This window comes from Ambystoma mexicanum, chromosome 2q (genome assembly GCF_040938575.1).
Source record: "Ambystoma mexicanum isolate Mex_15411 chromosome 2q, UKY_AmexF1_1, whole genome shotgun sequence".
Lineage (NCBI taxonomy): Eukaryota > Metazoa > Chordata > Amphibia > Caudata > Ambystomatidae > Ambystoma > Ambystoma mexicanum.
Genome location: NC_090924.1, coordinates 1,369,503,086 through 1,369,523,792, shown reverse-complemented (window position 1 = coordinate 1,369,523,792; position 20,707 = coordinate 1,369,503,086).

The window sequence follows — 20,707 nt, the reverse complement described above, 5'->3', positions numbered from 1 at the left end:
GGCTCCGCGGAGGTCTAATTTAGTAAAGACCCTGGCTGAACGTAAGGACTCCATGATATTCCGGATCAATGGTAACGGGTACCTGTCTTTAAGGGTGATGTCGTTCAGTTGGCGGTAGTCAATACAAGGCCGTAAGGAGCCTTCCTTTTTCTTCACAAAAAACAATGGGAAACCTGCAGGTGACTTGGAAGGAACGATGTATCCTTTCTTGATGCAATCATCGAGATAATCCCGGAGGACCTGTTTTTCAGACTGGGTGAGGGCATACACCTTTCCATGTGGCATCACGGCTCCGGAAACCAAGTCTATGGAGCAGTCAAAAGGCCTGTGAGGCGGCAGTGCGATGTCCCTTGGTTCGGAGAATACAGACATCAAGTCAGCATATTCAGACGGTATCCTAGACAAGGAACACAAACCAGATGATTCTCTACCTGGGACTAAGGCTGTCGAGACGGACGACTCTGAGGACGTGTTAGGGCTACAGCATTCTTGAAGGCAAAAAGAGGAGGTGAACACCAGAGTTTGTTTGTTTGTTTGTTTGTTTATTTGTATGGCGCACCTTACCCAGGGGCAACAGGGCGCAGGCACAAGATAATTCGAAGCTTACAATATTGCAGAAATATACACTTTGAAGTAGTAATAAAAATAATCAGAATTACAGGAATAAGAAATATACAAATCTTCATGCATACAAAGTCAATATCTATGCAGGGGTAAATATACAGATATGTACAGGGCTGTTAGAGGCGGGTAATCCTGAAAAAAATATTCAGGATTACAGGAATAAGAGGTATACAAATCTTCAAACGTAAAAAGTCAATATCTATACAGGAGGTAAGTGTACAGATGTGTGCAGGGCTGTTAGAGGCGAGGGCAGAATCACGAACAAAAGTATCACTATCTATACATAGGTGTAGAAAGTGCAGCTAAATACAAGGGTTATTGGAGTTAAGGTGACTGATGAGGTGTCTTCTAAAGTGCAAGTATGGTTGGTCAGCTCTTAGGTTGTGTGGCAGAGAGTTCCAGAGCGTGGCAGCTTTCACCGGGAAACTGTTCCCACCAATGGTGGAGAGTTTGAATCTGGGAATTATCAGACGGTTGGAATTGATAGTTCTAGTTTGTCGGATGGAGGACTTTCTCTTTACCTTGTCCATCAGATAACTGGGGGCGGCATTGTTGAGGGATTTATGGGTTAGGGAAGCCAACTTTAGTTTGATTTTGTTGTCTGTAGAGAGCCATTTCTGTTGGCGTCTAGTGGTTGAGATATAATCTCTCTTGTTAATGCCGAGGGCAACTCTCAAGGCATTGTTTTGTAAGATTTGGAGCCTGTGGATAATGGCTTTGTTAGCACCGCTATAGAGGGCATTACAATAATCAAGCCTAGATAGTATGAGTGCTCTTGCCAGGATCAGGCAGCTGTCATTGGATAGGAATGGTCTGCCTGCCCTTATTAATTTGCAAGTGTACGCAGTGGTAGATGCTAGTGAGTTGACCTGTTTAGTGAATGACATAGTGGCATCCAGATAAAAGCCAAGGGTTTTTACTTCCCTGGATACTCTGATGAGATTGCCATCTATGTTGAATTCGGCATATTCAAGACCTAGTTTGTTGATATTAGCAGGTGTACCTAAGATGATGAGCTCTGTCTTGTCATCATTCAGGCATAGACCATGAGATGCCATCCATGCCTGAATGATGAGATATACCCTATTCACCAACTCTCTGTCCTTACTGTGATCCCCTGAAAGTGGGAGGAGAATCTGAGTGTCATCAGCATAGTTAGTGTAGGTGACACCCAGATGGTCCAGATCGAACAGGGGTTTGGTGAAGATGTTATATAGTGTGGGGGAGACGCATGAGCCCTGCGGGACTCCGCAAGTGATAGGAGAGGGGTCTGCTGCTGCTGAAGGGGAGAAGACTCTCATAGTTCTCTCACTCAGAAAGGATTCAATCCATTTGATAGCTTCTGGGGAGAAATGAGCAGCTGAGTCAAGGTGTCTGCAGAGGACCTTGTGGTCGACGAGGTCGAAAGCCGCGGAGAGGTCGAGTAAGAGGAGGAGTGCTGTCTTGCCCTTGTCCCTCAGATCATCAATTTGGGTTTTCAGATCGATGAGGGCTGTTTCCGTGCCGTGTAATGGGCGGAAACCTGATTGTCTGGCGCCTAGTAGCTTGTGTAGTTCTAGGTATTTTTGAATCTGGACATAGGCAACTTTGTCCAAGATTTTCAGTAGGAAGGGTACCGTTGTGATGGGTCGGTAGTTGGTGGGGATGAGGGGATCAAGCGTCTGTTTTTTGAGGAGGGGGAGCACCCAAGATTGTTTTAAGTTGGAAGGGATACTGCCTGAGGAGAAAGAGGCGTTTATAAGTTTAGAGATAAAGGGCGACAGGTCTCTGGCTGCGTCCTTTATTATGTGTGCAGGGCAGATATCGCCTTTACAGTTTGATGGTTTAAGAGAGAGGATGATACGTGTCTCCCAGTTTATTGTGGGGTTGTGTCGCTGAAGCCAAGGTAGCCCCAAGACCACTTGATATGAAGGTGTCCTTATAACATCCAGCGCGATTCTCTCCTCATGTCCTTTGATGCGTAACAACATACCCACAGTATGTAGTCGTATGGGGCCAGAAGCCAATGGGGTTCCATCAATGACTTCTACTGGAATTGCTTCTTCTTTGGTAAGCAATGGTATGCCGTTGTTGATGGCAAAGCGCTCATCGATGTAGTTCCCAGAGGCCCCACAATCCAATAATCCATGGATCTCGACTGTCTTATTCAGCCACTTGAGACTAACCTTCAGAATCATTAGGACTGCAGGCAACATGGGTGGAAACACAGATTCAGGGCAGGAAAGGACTGGTGGTTTAATCAGACCTGTCGGGGCCTTTCCGGAGCACGACAGGTCACCTAGTTTCCCCCTTTCTTGATTGGTCGTAGAGGACAAGTACCCAGAAAATGACCTGCGGCTCCGCAGTACAAACATAGCCGTTGGGTTCTCCTCCGCTTCTTTACTTCCTCAGACAAAGGGCCCCTTACGGCACCTAGCTGCATAGGTTCTTGAGTGGTGTTCGAGGACGCTGGTGTCCCAGCAGGCGGAATTGGAGGTCTGAGGTCCGATTTCTCAAAACGGCGCCTTTCGCCTCTTCTCTCAGCCAATCTCTGATCAATCTTTAGCACCTGTTCAATGAGCTTCTGTAGATCTTCGGGTTCAGGAATGTGTAACAGCTCGTCCTTGTACTCTTCTCTTAAACCACGGCGAAACAAGGTCTTCTGTGTTATCTCAGGCCATTGGGAATCAGTTGCTAGTTGGCGAAAACGGCCTATATAAGAGATTATGTCTGTGTTGGCTTGTTTTATATCCATTAACTGATTCTGTGCTGCTGAAGCCAGATTGGGGGACTGAAACACTTCCAGAAATGCCTTTTCAAAGGCCACAAAATCACCGAAAATGGGACTGTTAGAAACCACAAGCGGTGTCACCCAAGCAAGAGCGTTGCCAGACAAATTGCCCAAAATATATCCAATCTTGGCTTTATCGTTATTGAAGTGGGCTGAACTATACAGGAAATGTATCCGGCAATGATTTCAGAATTCCCCCACACGTCTGGGGTCTCCATCGAACTTGATGGGAGTGGTGTGTGCCATAGCACTCTCAGGTGGAGGAACAACATTTGAACTCTGGGTTACCATCTGGCGTAGGGTTTGGTTCTCCTGGCGGAGTGCAATCATCTCAGCACATAAGGCCTGCATCTCGTCACGAAGACTGGTGTCCTCATCCATCTCCGATTCCGAAGAGCCTGAAGCCTGGCGTCTCAATCTGTTAAAGATGGCGTCACTAGGGCGCAGCGTACCTGTTCGTCCGGAAGTCGGCTTAGTAGATGATGCCAGAGTGCCAGAAGTTCTGTGGTGATGTGAGAGTGACACAAGGAACCAGCCTAACTCCCGTCCAAATGGAAACTGGGCTGGAGGTGAACCAGCTCCCGATGCCACAGGTTAGCTCACCCCTGATTAATGTGGCATCAGGACAGTGCAAGCACTGACAGGGGGAGCCTGATAGTATTTGGCTAGAAGTTCTTTGTAGACAACTGGAGCAAGAAGAGTTGCGAGTCGAATCCAGGAGCAGGAATCCAGGAGGCAGCAGAATGCAAGGGAAAGCGGGAAGGCAAGGGGACCAAGGAGGACCAAGAACCCAGAGGAAGGAACAGAGAACAACTGAGAAGGGGGGAACCACCCCAGCAGGAAGGGAGCAAGGAGAAGGGAACCAGGGAGACCCTCTACCCGGGCAAGGAAGGGCAGGTCTAATACAGAAGGAACTGGAAAAAACCAGGCAGGACAGAGCGGAACTCAGGTCAAGGCAAGAGCAAAACAACGATCGGGTCAGACCACGTTGAGACGCGGTTTGATCAAACCGCCGGGCTCCTTAAGTAGGGCCTCCCACACCCGGGAGGCTTGGAACGCAAGCCGTGCTGTTTCCCAGGTGCTGGGAGGCCCAAAGCGAGGCTTGGGCCACAAACCGGCCAGGAGCCGAGAGCATCGTGTACCGCGCATGCGCGGAAAGCGGGAAGGGGTCGGCCGCGCATGCGCGGAACGGCACGCCCCGGGAACCCGGAAGAGCGCGGGACCCGGACCGGCCGACCGCGTACGCGCGAGACCAAGCGTCCCGAAGAGCCAGGAGCAACCGGTACCCAGGACCGCCCCGTACCCCCCAGGCGAAAGCGAGGGTAAACCCTCCAAGGAGTGGCACGCCGCATCAGGTAAGTGGGCTGGAACAAGCCCGGGTTGGGCGGCGTGACACCGTCCAGTGTGGTACTGCATGTTAGAGTGCCAGGGCCCGGGCATGTCCAGTGGCAACTGCAGTGAGCGTCACTGTCCATATGACCTTAACTCTTGCCCTGTCTCTCTGTTCAAGACCTAAGGCCACGCCGGTGCTCGCTTCAGGTAGTGTCACTGTGCTCAAGGCATGGACAAAGGACCATACAAGGGTTCCATGGGTTTTACCGCAGACATTTCACAGCAGTCTACTTTTACCGCATTTTTGACAGATTCTTTTGCTGCAAAATGTGGAGGGACCCCGTGCAGCCCTTTCCATCCACCCACTCTCCACCCACGCCTACCCCATCCGCGCCCGATATTGCCTCAATCAAACCTTCTCCTGAATTCTGCGTTATACATTTGATTTTAAAAAAGCACATCAAAATATTCTGCAGTGAAAATTTTGTGGTAAAAAGACTGGAGGGCCCATAAGAATGGCCTCTTGAGATGATGCGTAGATGAGCCCCGGGCTGTGGAGGAAGTGGCTCCAGCGTGTGGGTAACAGTCAGATATTACACCGGCACTCCATCACTTGACATTTGCACCCTCTGGGGGCGCCAGGCACTGCTAGTGTCCGCCCGCGTACCGAGCCACCGGATGCCCGGTTCCCCTGGCCGACATATTCCCCCCAACCGACCCTGCATTTTTTTTTGTCTGTACTCCACCCCCAATCCCCACGTACCTGATTGCTGCGGAGGCGGGCCCCGCCGCAACAGCTGAAGCAGCTTCGCTCCACGCTCCGTTTGGCCACCATGGAAATGGAAGAGGGGCTCCAGCAGTCATGTTTTTATATTTTCTCTCCTTGAACGGGATGCCGTGAAGCGTCCCATTCACGAAAAGAAAATACTTAACATTTAAAAAGAAAACCACATTAGCACCCGTGTGGCGAACTACATGGGTGCTAATGGCGATATACCGTCCCGACCCCTCCACCCTCGCCGCCCCGGTGGTGGGCTGACCCTGTAGGTAACGGCCCCATCCTTGTTATGGGACCCTCGCTGCGCTAAGGCTCGGGGCATATCTCCTCAGTGGAACCCAAAGAAAGTCAAAGCATGGGGAACCTTCCAATTGGCTCCAAAAAACTGCAGAAGGCGACGTGTGCAAAACCGTGACCTGTTGATGAAAAATTCTGCAGGTGATTAAATAGAGTTCAATTAACCAATTAAATTTCAGGATTATATGTGATAATAGCTCAAACAAGATAAAATAATGTTTGCCGGGGACATGCGTGCAGAACCGCACAACAAAGTATGTCCTACACAACGGCCCTTAAAGGTTATAACCCGATGAATGCAGTCATTCACCCTAACACTTCCCAAAACATCTATGCATTTACTGAAACATCATTCTTAATACAAATATGCCACAAACACATCCAAATTTAACATATTCTAATTATCAAACATTCCAAAACTAGCCCCGTCCAATATTAAAACAATTTCTGTCCCATCTCTGTGCCTGTAAAGATTTTTTTTTTCTTTTTTCTTTTTAAAAAAAAAAAAATCCCTTTAAACATTTGTAATTGTGTGACCAGATGCTTGCGTGCTTCTGGGGCCATATAAATAAACACTTTAAAAATAAATAAATAAACAATGTGCTGCTATTCGACTCTGCTGTCTGGGGGGGTTTAAGGTTCCTAGTCCATTTTTGATTCATGGTGTAGCCTCCATTTTCTAACCTTCAGCGCACATGAGACAAACTTTTTAGGATTTTATAGAAATCCCCCCCTTTATAGAACTGTGTCGACCCCCCCTCCCTGAAAGGAAGAGGGCTAATAAGCACATCTTTCGAGGGATGGAATACGGTCTGCACGGTACTAGGAAATTGGCACGGTCTTCCCTTTCACCTACAGCCACTTCCCTTGATCACCTCTCTTTTTAGCCCATTTTGATGCTATACTTTTTAGATAAGTAAGACAGCTCCGTGGGTAAGATAGGCAGTGGGTTGAGCGCTCACTGCTGAGATCTATGTGTGTTTCCGAATGATAGCATTGTGCCTCATCTCGATAGAATATGCTTGTAGCATATCCCTCACTTAGTTGGACTTGTGAATGATATCATGTCCCACACTTGGATGGAATTGCGAATGGTAGCATGCGTCACACTTAGATGGAATGGTGAATGATAGCATGTGCCTCATATAGTTACAATTATGACTGTAGCATATCCCTCACTTAGTTGGAATTGTGAATAATAGCATATCCCGCACTTAGATAGACTTGTGAATGCTATCATGTCTCACACTTATTGTTGAACTTAGAAATTGTGCCTAATGCACGCCCCCTGTCCTGCTCTCGTGCTTGATCGCAGCTGCTTTACTGATAACCACCATATCACACTACTATGCTTACTCTCCCTTATACACAATCATTCATCTAGAACACAGCTGTACTATGACACATTCTAGCTGTTCTCATAATGACACGACCCCATGAACTCCACATCATTCTAATAAAACACAGCTAGCTGAGCACTTTACGGCTAGCTTAAGCGTCTCCTCAGGCCTAACGCAGCCAGAAATCAGTCTGGGCGTCCACCCTCCAGACTGAACACATCCAACTGATTTCCTCAGCACCACACCTACCGCTAAGAAGCAGCTATCATGCAACAACCACACCAGCTGCACACATATCCGGTGCACCCACGCACCATACCACACTCTACTGACTGAACTGCGGTTCCTGAGGGCGTTCAACCAACCAGCGCTTTCAGATCATACCAATGATACATAAGGCGCTATAAAAATGCCAAATAACATAACATCTATGTGTGTTTCCAGGTCGCAAGTTCAAATCCCGGCAAGACTTTCCGAGGTCAATTGATGTGTGCCAACTTCAGTTGGATGATATTGTATGTAAATAGGTTCTCTGTAAAGCGCTATATAAATAACACATCATTATCATTAGTGGGATCATAACCTTGTTAATAGAATTGTATTATTTGGTATAGTATCAAGTCAAAGTGTGGTGGGTATGCAGCAATGTGCGCTCCTTCTAAGTATCCTTTAACAGTTACTTCGACCAGCTTATAGATCACACTCCTCGGCATTCTTTGCTCGGCAAGATCTTTGTTTAATCTTCCGTGCCACCTGTAATGCTAATTCTTCAGGGTTGTTGTGCCGGAGGATTTTTCTCCAGCAAACTTTCCATATTCCACAAACATCGATTTTTATTTGTCTTCTCAAGTGTGACTGGGTTTTTTAGCGATAACACATTGGGCCTCATTACGAGGTTGGAGGTGCTGCCTCCAAAACCCTGCCGACTCCGCCCTGGTGAATGGAGCAATTACCAGTCCATACCGAGGTCAGAGGGACCGGTAATTCCCCATTCACCAGGCCCATTCCCCATTCCCATTTGAACCCCCATAGGGCTCAATGGGAATGGGGAAGGCGCTAATAACGGTACCGCAAATTGCAGTACCGTTATTAGCTCTAGAGTCGCTTTGCGGGTCCCGTCCTTAACGCCTGCAAAAACCAGGCATTACGGAGGGACCCGCAAAGGGAACTCGTAGTAGGGCAGTAAGCGATTACAGGCACCGGTGCCCTTACCGGTGCCGGTAATCCCTTACCTCCCACCTCGTAATGAGGCCCATTCTCTTGAGACCAAATCCTTATCCACCTCTTGACGCTATTCACAAGGATTCATTCAGCTACTTAGAGAGTGTTAAAGCATTTTGTTTTCATCATGTTTTAGGGTATTTTTTTTATTATTGCAAAATATTAAGGAGACAACTTCCTCGCTCAGAGTCAAACTTTGTTAGTCCATGAGGCTCAAAGAAAAATCATTGGGCCTCATTGCGACCCTGGCGCTAATGAGTTAATGGTGCCGTAAAAGGCTGCAGCGCCGTTAACCCATTAGCGCCTGATTACGAGGTCCCTTTGCGGGGCCCCGACCTTAACGGCTGGTCTACACCAGCCGGTAAAGTAGGGACCCGCAAAGGGACCTTGGTGCTAAGTACGGTACCGCAGTACGCGGTACCGTACTTAACGCCTTCCCCATTCCCATTGAGCCCTATGGGGCAAAAATGGCAGCAATGGGGAAGGGCCATGGAGGAAGGGGGAATTACCGCCCCGCCAACCTTGTAATGGGGTGGTAATTCCCCCTTCCTCCATGGCGGAGTCAGTAAGTTACCGGCATGGACCATGGTGCTATTAGCACCATGACTTTCCGCCTGGGTCGTAATGAGGCCCATTGTGTTTTTCTTTGCAGCATACCACACTTTTTACAAACAGCTTTCCCCATTGTGAACAATGTTCTAAAAGTTTGTCCTGACGAAGACCCAGAAAATCATTTGTCTTTCAAGGGTTGAAACATGTCAACAGTCCCAGTTGTTTTGACTTTCTTAGATTGATGCTATATGAAAGAACCAGATTATATGTCACTCGATCAGACAAGCCCCACTGTGTGTGAGGCAATCATACTCTGCACCTCCTACTAACAAAACGCCTTTCCACGGTATTAAGTGTGTGCATTAAAGGTTTTTAATTTGTATAGTGTTTTCCTTTTCTCCTTTTTTGAGTCCACTCAATTGTGTTGAATGTAGTCCGCCCATTTTTCCTTTTTCCCACCGAGCACCATAGACAACGCACATGCAGTGCAAACACTAGTTGGAATTATAGAGATATGGCACAATAGCCCCATCTATGTGACTGTACCCCTAACATCACCTTACATGAACTGACTGAGCAAAACACAGCAATGCTTTATTACCCCACATAATTCATTTATCTGTCCTGCTGGAGCCTCATTCTAAATGTTTTTTACCTATCAGACTTATTTATTCCCAACTCTTCTCATTCCTTTGAGGAACCTGGTCGTTAAATATCACTTTGAATGTAGTATATACTTTTAGTTTTTGATTATTTAAGGGATCACGTTTTGGGACCTTTGTTAAATGTTTCATGTTATCAATTTTTTATAAAAAGAAACAATTGAGCACCTCTACATACAATACAGCCACCATCCTACTTGGTTTGTTCAGCGGCAACCAGTGATAAATGCTCACAATGTCCATGCGTTTGCTTGATCCTTAAATGCTGTCCCTCTTATCTGTATGACACTGTGATTGCTTGTTGCCTGTATTCTCCAGAATCTCTACCAGTGTTGAGCCTTGCGTTTGTCTACACTACCTTTGGGTGAGCCAAAGGTACTCCAGTGAGGCTCTTGACCAGTTTCTATTTTTGATTGGGTGCTGTTGAGTGCTCCTAGGACATTGCAGTTTGTATTGTCTTCCTTCCCTTTTCCCGCACCTTCTTGTTGAAGCTGTTTTGAAAGGGGTGCTTGCATGTATTTGATGTTTCCTTAAGATCGTATGTGAGTGACTCTGTTGTCCAAACCAAAGCACTCCCTGAATATCGTTCCTATGAGACCAGCCGTATCTTGAACACCTGTATTTTCATGGGGCAATTTCACCATGCATTGAGTTTAGCTGGCACATGATATAATCATGCCCCTAGTGGCCCAAGAGTGGCATTACAGGTAGGTGCTCACAAGCCACCACCGTCAAACCATGAGGCAGGGGCTCAAAATTTCCATCGCAAAATGTTGTTCGCGAAAGGGTCCACTTCAAAGCATCGTCTACAAGTGCCTTGCAGGTATTGCCCCATCATATCTTCAGGCTCGTATCACGAAGCAGCCTTTTAGACGTACCTTACGTTCCAATGATAAGCATCTTCTATCTCAACCTTTTTTCAAATTGAGACCATACAGGAGCCTGAGCTTTAATGCCTGGGGGGCCTAGAATTCAGAATGGCCTCCCCGTTCTCATTAGACAACTGCCATCACAGGCCCAATTTAGGAAGGCTCTTCAAATGCTCTCATTCGATGGAGGTGGCAAGTAAGTCACTCCTACTCTGAATACTATTTTGATCATAGCTATACTGTGCCCCCTTGTACTTCGACTTCCTCTTTGCTTGTTTTATGTTTGTACTGTTTATGTGAGTGCTCTGAGGCCTGCGGGTTAGTTGGCGTTATACAAAAATACACGAGAAGAGAAGAGAAGAGAAGAGAAGAGAAGAGAAGAGAAGAGAAGAGAAGAGAAGAGAAGAGAAGAGAAGAGAAGAGAAGAGAACCCCACTGATTAACTGTTTTTTTGTAGTGATTGTGTTCATCTGATGGAGGCAGGAAGGGCCCAAGAAACACCAGGACACGTGAGTAGAAAAGGAATAGGTACTTTAATATATTTCAGGTATCGGGCTAGTTGGAAAGAGGGATAACAGGTGGGAGGAATCCTTCCAGCTAGCATGCATGTATGCATTATTTCTGTTCAATCACATGGAAATCCATCTGATCAACCCATTGACTGTGTGCTATTATGTGCCACTTCTCCAGCGGTCGCGTTTGTTTTCGTGTGTTCTTTGTTGTGTTTGTGGCTTTCCTTTTATTTTCATGCTTTTGAGTGTCTTCTGGGGAGTGTGGTGATGATGGGTTGTGGCCTGAGTGTTTTTTGGTGATGTAGAAGATGGTTGCCCCACAGGAATCTAATTGTAGTGTTGGCTGTGTGAATGCTCTGGACTGTTTGGTTAGTTGACTTGTTTTGATTGTTGTGAATGCAGTGGTGTGCTTATATGAAGGCTGCATGGGTACTGGGTGTGGCATGTCCGTAACCCCTGTGTGGTAGGCTGGGGTAAAAGGAGACTACGCTATGATGGTTCCTGATGTCTGGATTCAATGTTAGTTACACGGTTGGTTCTGGTTACACTTTCTGCATATGTATTGTTTGTGGATGTGTTGGTGGTGAGTTTGTCTTGGGTATTGAGTGCAGTTAGTCCTGTATGGTGATGTTGTGGGTGTGGTTCACATTTCTTGTACTTTATGAGAAAGGGGGATGTGTAGCATGGTGCTTGCACCAGCTACCTGGGATGGAGTATGGAATGCCATGGAACCCGGAGTGCCCTGAGGTTCCATGAATGGCCGTTGGTCATCCAGGTTATGGGAGCCCAGCTGGAAGGATGCCTATTACCTGTTCTCCCTCTTTCCTACTAGCCTTTTACCTGAAGCTGAATAAAGAGCCTATTCCTTGTGCATTCTGGTGATCCTTGAGTCCTTCCTGCCTCAATCAGATGTACCCAGACACTACAGTATATCACATACATGTAAGTGCCCCCCCCTGATCTGGTCTCTGAACTCCCACCCCCTCCCACTGATTACCTCTCTCAAAGTCAAGCCTAAGCCCTGCGTATACAACATGAACACTATCTCACTTCACCTGAAATCAGATGTGTTTTCTTGGGCATGTAGGAAAACAGCAATTAATAAAGTGTGGGATTTTGATGACGCCCAATAGGGATCCAGAAATCAACCTGGTGCCAGGCCTCTTGCAGACAGACATCCCATACCACCGCCCTCATGGCATCACTCCACAGGTGGTCGAATATCGAGATGTCAGCAGCCAAAGCTCAGCCGAGAAATCCTAGCCCCAAGAGAGTGAAAAAGAACTACCACTTGACTTTTAATTTCACCTACCTCAGAATGTAGGACTAGGCCTCCACCGCCAATTTATTCCTAAGGGTGCGATGTCCGGGGTGCACCCCCCTCACAGTCGAGAGGTGCGATGTCCATGTACACCTCTTGACTGGGGGTGCACCCCCCTCACAGTCGATATTCCATGAACCCCAGCTCTCGGTAACCTTAGCCTGCATCCAATGGACCCTTCCTCGCCATGAAGTCAGTGCCTATTCCGGAGATGGGCTTTGTGGTCACAACACCCGCATATTGGACTTCACCGGCTGAGTTTTGATGAGCAGCTGGCAAGGGTGCCATTTATTGGGCACTATATGCAGGAAATCATCTGGTATTTGGGGGGGGTCCATCTCCTTGTATTCATCGAGGGATAAGGATAACTGAAGAAGGGATCATGCAGAGCACTGATGCGCCACACTACTCGGCGATCAACCATGCACCCTTCACCCGCCAGATGTTATGACTTGCAATTGAATCGCCATTTGATTTTTTTCATCCTATTTATTTTATAGCGAAGAACAATTCTCTTTTGTTCACAAAAGACTGTACAACAGATGAGAATTGAAAAGATACTAATGAACATATGATATCAAAATGATTACGTTTTCATACATTTTATACACCACCACTGCCCCCACCCCACTACCCATACACACTTGCTCGCTGCACCAGCTTGAGAATGCCTCTGCCAGCCTCTTCCCCTCCTGATGCCTTAGTTGAGCTTGAAGCCATTCGAGAAATAGCAGCTGTTCCAAAGAGAAAGAATGGGCTGATCACAAAACATCGCCTTGGCGGCAGAATCTCGCCCGAACGCTCGACGATGTCAATTTCACTGCAGCAGCTGCTCAAGTCTTTGGTGAGTTATCAGAGAGGGCCAGCGCAGCAAGCGGCAAGCGATTAGATACCTACTTGCCATTTTTCCGCTATTTGTTGGATTGCTGGTTTTTTTTGCTAACTTTTGCTTTCCAGGTTCTTAGGCTTGTACATTACCCAGCAGAGTAATACCGAGTTGTGTTTGCTGGGGTTGGGACTAGTCTATTGGTAGAATGAGAGCTCTATGGGCGTGAAGGTTCTGTTCACCAAGTTCCCCCGCTTGTAGATGGGGTAAAACTAGTAGGGTGCAGGAAGGCCACATGTCGGGGGTAATCACTGAGCTGGTGGAAGTCACAAATCAAGCTGGAACATACTTAAGCCATCAAGACCAAGACAGGGGTCATAATCGGGCCTCAAGTTACTGTCTGAGGCAAAGCTAAAAGCTACCAGTTGGGGAAGGCCCATTATCCCTAGCGATAATGCCCATTTCCATCGTCTATAAGGTTATTAGAACATGAAGTTTTGCAAATAAAAAGGAAAGTGTTTGTATTGTGGGTGCTGGGGCGCAAAACGAGCATTCACAAGCAAACTAGTAAAACATAAACTTTTTGTGCTTCATCGCTGTTTGATATTTTGGGGGGTTGCGCTGCAGATGCTGTTCTCTGCCCTTACACAGCTGAAGATAGCGGCTTGAAGCTTCTAAGCTGCTTGTCAGGATCTTTGGAATGAGGTCTGTACCCGGGATTATGGACTGCATTCCAAGCAGGGAAGAGTGATAGGACCGCAGAGGCCCCTCATTCGCCCTTGGAGTGCACACAAAGATTCCCAAATGTCATCATGCCGGAGGCCCCGCTCTACTCCTGTGATGCTCCTGGCATGTTTACGAGACTGTTAATGTTTGTTTTCGTCTCGTCAATATTGCTTAATTTATGCTCTTTGCCATGTTGCTATTTTATACTGTGTACTTGTCCATCCCACACATTCTCTTAGGGCCGACCATACGAACGAAGACTGCTAAAAGGCCCAAGCTTTCTTTGTCATCAGTCCATTCATCTTAAACGCCTTTGCAAGTTGAGATTCCCTCCATGTGCCACCCTGGACTGCAGGTGCCTCTAATAACACCACTTGAAGGACCGGCCTGATACCCACAAGCCCTCCACAAGAAATATCAAGACATGGCATATATGGATAGAGGAATGCTGTCTAGTGTCTGCGTTAAAATTCCAAGTAATCCCTTTTGCTGCCAAAGGATCAGGACGTTCTCTTCCAGGTGCCTTTAGTTTCAATATACACATGGGAGCAGGTTTTTTTACTTCAGAAGAGGGCGGGCGGAACGGCACGCACTCGCAGACTTTGATGGAAGCACCAGCACTGTTGCACATGGTGCTTCCGTCCTCCCCATTCCCATTGAGTCCAATGAGACTCGAATAGGAATGGGGAGTTCCTTTTTCCGGCGTCTGACTTTGGGGTATTACCGGGACCACCGGGCTGTAATGCCCCGGTAATTCCTCAAAGCCAGGCGCTGGAAAAAACACGACTCCAGCGGTAGCCGTGCCGTTTCTACCGGCACGGCTACTGCCGGGGTCGTAATGAGGCCCACAGTCTATTTAGTTATACGGAAAAAGCTTAATTTCTTTAATTTTCTTCATAAGTCATTTTCCTTCAGTGCAGTGTTCAGAATTGTGCAAATTAATTGTTTAAATCTGTTCGGCATGAATGTTTGAAGAATTTAAGGTAAGTAACTCTGTTATGACTTTCAATTCATTCTGCCTTGTGATCTGTGTTTGTAATGTATCTTTAAATATGCCCAGCATTCAGAGACTTTCGACAACATGCTTTTGTCAGCACTTGATCACTCCGTGACAAAGTATTCATGCTAATTCACCAATTACAAGTCTTATTGTTCGCTGGTTTACAAGGATTCCACTCAGAGAGCCTCAATAGCATGCCGCCATTCATGCGACCACTCGGATACAAAATATCCTTACGCATATCTTCAAACACTCACATACCAGGTTTCTATTTGTATAGAAACTCACTGGTTGCTTTGATGCAAGTTCCTGCAGCTCAGATCTCCCGGCATTCTGGTCTTTGCTTCAAGGCTCCACCTCTGCCCCTCAGGCACTCCTGGGTCGGCTTCTGGACCCAGGAGAATGAGCACCTTGAGTAATAAAAAAAGGGACAGCCTTTCAGCATGGCTTCCCTTTCACGCTTCCCTTGGTTCCACAGAGCCCCAGCTTCCTGGCGCTCTTCCCTGAACCATGAGCACGCGCCACACAGGCAGCTCCTTGCTCTTCTTCCTGATCTCTCTGCTTCAGCTGCAATATTCCACTGCCACTGCAAATCTCTCCACTCCCTCTTGGTGGGGCTTTGTATAGACCTTCAGCCTTTTAACAGGCTGCTGGTGCGAGTTCTCAATTAGCCCTGTCTGACCATCATTAAGGTGACATGCCAGACCTCTACTGCTCTCCAGCAGGCCTCTATTTCGTCCCAGTACCTAAGTGGTGAAAGTAATTCGTCTTCACTGCTCCCAGTTGTCTCTTCCTCGTCTCAGTACTTTTTGTAATCATGTATGAAGAATTCAAGAGAGTTGGTTTATAACACCCCATGAAGGTGGTGGAATAGTTGATTTGGTTATTATTAGGAAAAGAGGGGAACCATGTCTCCCCAAAGGACATCCCACTCCCAGTTCCCACAGATCATCCTTCCAGGTGATCCTCCCTCGTTTGTCCACCCCCAGGGTCGGGATCCAAGAGCAATGGCCTTTTCCTGGACACCTGTGCAGTGGATCCATGGGGAATAGGAGTGAGGATGCCCTTGGGTTTCTCACACCACACACTTCATTATTCTCAGAACTGATTTCATCACCACTTTTGTATTGTAAAACAATGCTTGGAAGATGGTGTTGGTGGAAGTTCAGACTCGCAAATGATTCTAGTGTGTGATGTCGAGTAACACCACATTATCGGGATATCACGCTGGATGCGCTAATGAGGCCATAGAAACACTGCAGAGACCACTGCACATTTTGCACAAATGTGATGTCAATATTTTTGTTTAAGAGCATTGATTACATAGCACCATTTCAAAGAGCTCTCTACATTTTGCCCACACTTGATTTCACCACTCCTTTTGTCTACCATTGCATGGTGAGGGGGTGGTTTTGCAGTTTATTTGGTGTGCGATGTGGCCCAGCTTACTTCTGCCTTTGAGTCAGACATGTGAGCATGTGGCCCTACATTTAGAAGATGGACACTATCAGGATTGTCAGTGTCTGGGCTGTGTGAGTCAATGAAACACACTAGCATGTCCTCAGTGGCCAATTGTTGCATGGCGTGTTTTGAAAACACTGCATATTCTACTGAAGGAACGGATGTCACAGTGTGTAATGGGGATGCACAGGCTGTACACTGTACAGTGTGGCCTGCAATCTCAAGTAGAGCATTGATCATGGATGTACGCACATTAATCATACCTGAAGTAAAGTGTGATCAGCAGCTATGCCTCCAAAGTGCACATACTCTATCTGTAAAGTCTTGGTGGACGTGGAACACTTTTATCTGTACTGTAGAAGTGAGTCCATTTCACCATGAACATCTGCAACAACATTCAAAGTGCACAGTGTGTGACACTGACAGTGTGCAGTGTCCCCTTCTCTTGTATTGGCAAGCAGGAGGAGGAGTTGAAGCAGGTAAGCAGGTGTTTGCCAGCCACTTTGTGTTTGCACGGTTTTGATGACACATTGGAGAGAGCAGAGTAGGTGGTGGCAGAGTGGCTAGCCAGTGCAATGGCAGACAATGGCTCCAGTGTCATGTCTACTCTCGGAAACATCATGCATGTCTCTTGCTTTGCACATGCTTTCCTCCTTGTGCTGACACATTTGCCAGCTCTTGCCTGCTTGCTTGTCCACTTTATATTTTCTATGGAGCACAAGACTTGCATTCACGCTGATCATACAGTAAGCGAAATGGTCCCCAAAAAGGGACTGTTCACCCAACCCTGCCACATCAATGATAGAAAATGCCAGTAATTGCCAACCGGAATTCCACAGTGCACATGCTTGACCACTTATGTGATAATTACACTGCCACAGAGGAGCTGCAAATAAAAACAGCCACTCTGAAACAATGACAAAGAACAGCCACACATTAGGTGAGCACTGAATAAAACCCTTGGAAAGTAAAAGTTACTTTAATGGTTAGTGAAAATACAAGGGCAATATGTGTACACCAGCAATTTGTAGCTGCATTACCAAAGAGGAAAACAGTTTTCACAAATAATGTTTATCTGCACTCCATTGGGGCAGGCGGAACACACCAACATGTTTTATCCATAGTCCCACATGAAAGAGATTCACACCAACAATATATGTCATATTCCCATTTTGAAAAGGGGGACACAACACCAATTTCAATCTCTACTCCCACAACTGTTAACTCTGTTTGCAACCACGCCCCCACACACAGAAGACCTGATATTTTCACAGTTACACCTCCTTCCTTCCAGTGAAGTGGTGAGTTGCTTGAGGCACCCACTATCAATCTGAGCTAAGTACCTTCATGCGATGGGCCTCATTGTAAAACCTCATTACCAAATGACAGCAGGTTATACAAACGGGCACAGGAAAAAGTAAAAGTCAAGGCAACATAACATTCTTAGCAGCACTGTATCCTCTAGTCACGTGTCCAGGGGCCCAGAAATGGCCTCTTGCAGCACCTCTGCTCTGTGGGAGGCCTGCGTGGCTGCAAGGAGGTCCTTCTCAGAGAGCAAAACAAACTTTCAAGATTCCAGGCAAGTTTAGCTCTGCTGCTGGCAATTGATGCTGAAGTTGATTGTGGTTGGTGTCATCACACTCATTGAGTTCTGTTTACGTTTTGATGCAGTGCCCTCCTTTCTTTTTATAATTAAATTGAGGCCCAAGTTTTAAAACTGGGCTGACAGGGCCTATTTGTCTTCTTTGTTTAGGTTGTCTTGTTTTTCTATGGCATGTCCAGTAGAGTATGGGCCCAAATTATACCTTAGCACGCGCTGTAATGTGATGTAGCCCTTTTGAAGCCTGGATATGTTTGACCGTAAAGATGTTCTGAAAATCAGCATCTTCCACACTATGCATTTAAAAATATGCTTAAAGTTCATGCTAAAGAGAAATAAACTCGGTTTAAGTTTAGTTCATGGCCTGCACACCTGGCACTGTGCGAAGAGGTACGAACCTATCAGCCAGATAAAACTGATCAATGTGCACGTCCGTTTGCACTCTTCTCCTCAGCCTGCCGTTGAATCACCTCACCAGAGTTAATTAACTACCTTTTTTGATGTCTGGAGATTGATTTCAATCAGGACATATGCACACACTCCATAGTGAATGCTGCTGGTGCAAATCAAGGACAAGGTTGCGTGCTCTGCTTTTTTTGTGAGAACTGTGGTCAAAATTACAGATGTTGTCTAATGTCTGGGTTGCTGAGCTAGAGGCTGGCGTGCGATTACTGGCTTTGGCACAAAAATAAAAATAATACAAACCGAGAGGAATCACTTTGCGCCCATTGCCTGATATTGCAAATATGTGCAAGGGTGCAATCTAATATAACCCAATTCCCATGATCGCAACTCCCCCTGGCCATGGCGTGTTTTGTTCTGTCATGTGGCCTTTACTGGAAGTGAAACAGCGCCCCGTCTTTGCCATTTTTCTGTAACTAAAATGTTCTCTGTAAAGCAGTCCTCTGCTCTTTGGACTAAGGGCTGTTCTGTGTATATACACTATAAAATGTCTGAACAAATGTCTGAGAGTATAACATTTATCCTTTCTCCTAATAAGACTTTTTAATTTGATCAACAGTGCTAAAAAATAAACAGAAGGTCTGGTTATACATTGGAAGCTGACACGTTTTCCTGGCTAGCACCTTGAAGTTCCTGGCTATAAAATCTGCATTTTATTCTGGATTACTTTCAGAGAGAATAAATTGGACTCCTTTCAAAGGTTGGCGTTCTACCAGGGATGCCTGTGTTGGTCATTAAGGAACCTCAGTGTGCCTAATTGTAAGTACTTAAAAGCTGTGTCAGAATGGGGAGGTCAGCACTTTAACACCTTTCAGGAGACATCCATCATTAGGCATTTTGCCACTTCATGTTTCCACACAGACACAGTCCACCCTTAGTTGAGCAGCAATGTTGTTGCTGTTATTGCATTCCAGGACCTTAAGGCTGGAATCAATAAGCATCCCTGGGGAGGATGCCTGTCAAGTCTCTTGGATTCATGTGTGAGTGTGCGTGGGTACAACGCCATCAGCCCACGAGCAGGACAAGGTAGCAGCGACGGGGCTATCCAACATGCTAACACTTAGAACATTGTTAAGACTCTTGTGCAGGCCCGGCAACAGTACCATCCCTGCTGCTATGCCCCCACCCACAGTTTTTGACATAGTCCCTGTTTTTACCAATACTGCAAAACCTACAATGACTGCCTAATTGTTATCCAAGCCCCATTGCAACAAGACCATGAGGTTCATTTTTACCCCACTAAACTCTACTTACATTGCAAGTGAGTGTGGTGTGTAATCAAAGGCCTCAAAGCAACATAACTGAAGGGCCCACTGGAGAAATGACCTGCCAGCATTCAGAAACAGGTACAATGAAAAGGGTCTGTTTAGGCAGACTAAGTGGGTGTCTTTCTGCAGTGGAAATTCAGAGAAAGCTAAAACAAACGTGTAATCTGAGTGCAGATTGGAAAAGCACATCACATTACTGGCTGATAAATAAATGCAGCATTTTCACCGAAACTGCCACCCATTAAAAGGTAATGCACTGTGACAATTCAGACCCACTTTTAAGCAGAAAAACGGACAGCAGATAATTAAAAGTGTGTTTTATTAATGACTGAAAGACACAGCCTTAAACTTTCAGCACAAAAGTAAAGTGAACCCTGATCAGTAAAACACACTGTATGTCAAATAATGAAGGCTGATGTTAGAAAATTCAATAAGTGAGTTCCTTTCAGCCAAGGACAAATGATGGGTCCCTGGACAATAAAATGTGGCCTGCTTGAAAGGTGTTGAAAACCAAATGTCCCCCAGTCTTTAAGTCTCTGATAGCTAATTTATGTGCAGGGCAGATGGTCTAGCTGGTGCATGACCAGAGTTTAGGGGGGTGGGATGAAAACAGAGGTTGCAATCAAGGATGTACTCTGAAAAATTACAGGAAAATAGAAGCTTTCCAGATCAAAAGGTGGTCACCTTTAGATAAGAGGGCAGGATGCCAGATGTCTGCAGTGGGGGGATCTGTGTGTTGGCAGGTGCATCTCAGGTATTTACGATCTTTAGCCTATACTTCAAACAAGCTGGCCGACAGTGGAAAATAGCTTGGATACCACTAATAACGCATAACATAAAGATTTGCTATTAATTTAAAAGGACTATCATCATTTAGGCATTTTTCGCAGCAACCATAAGTCATATGGTAAAAAAGTCCAAAAATTGCCAAACGGCCCTGCAACATGGTGCAAACCCGGCTGTTGTTTTATTCAATTCCCCGTGATTAGCTGAAGAGGAATATATATATATATATATATATATATGTATATATATATATATATATATATATGATCAAGCGGTGAGTAGAGCCACGAAACGCGTTAA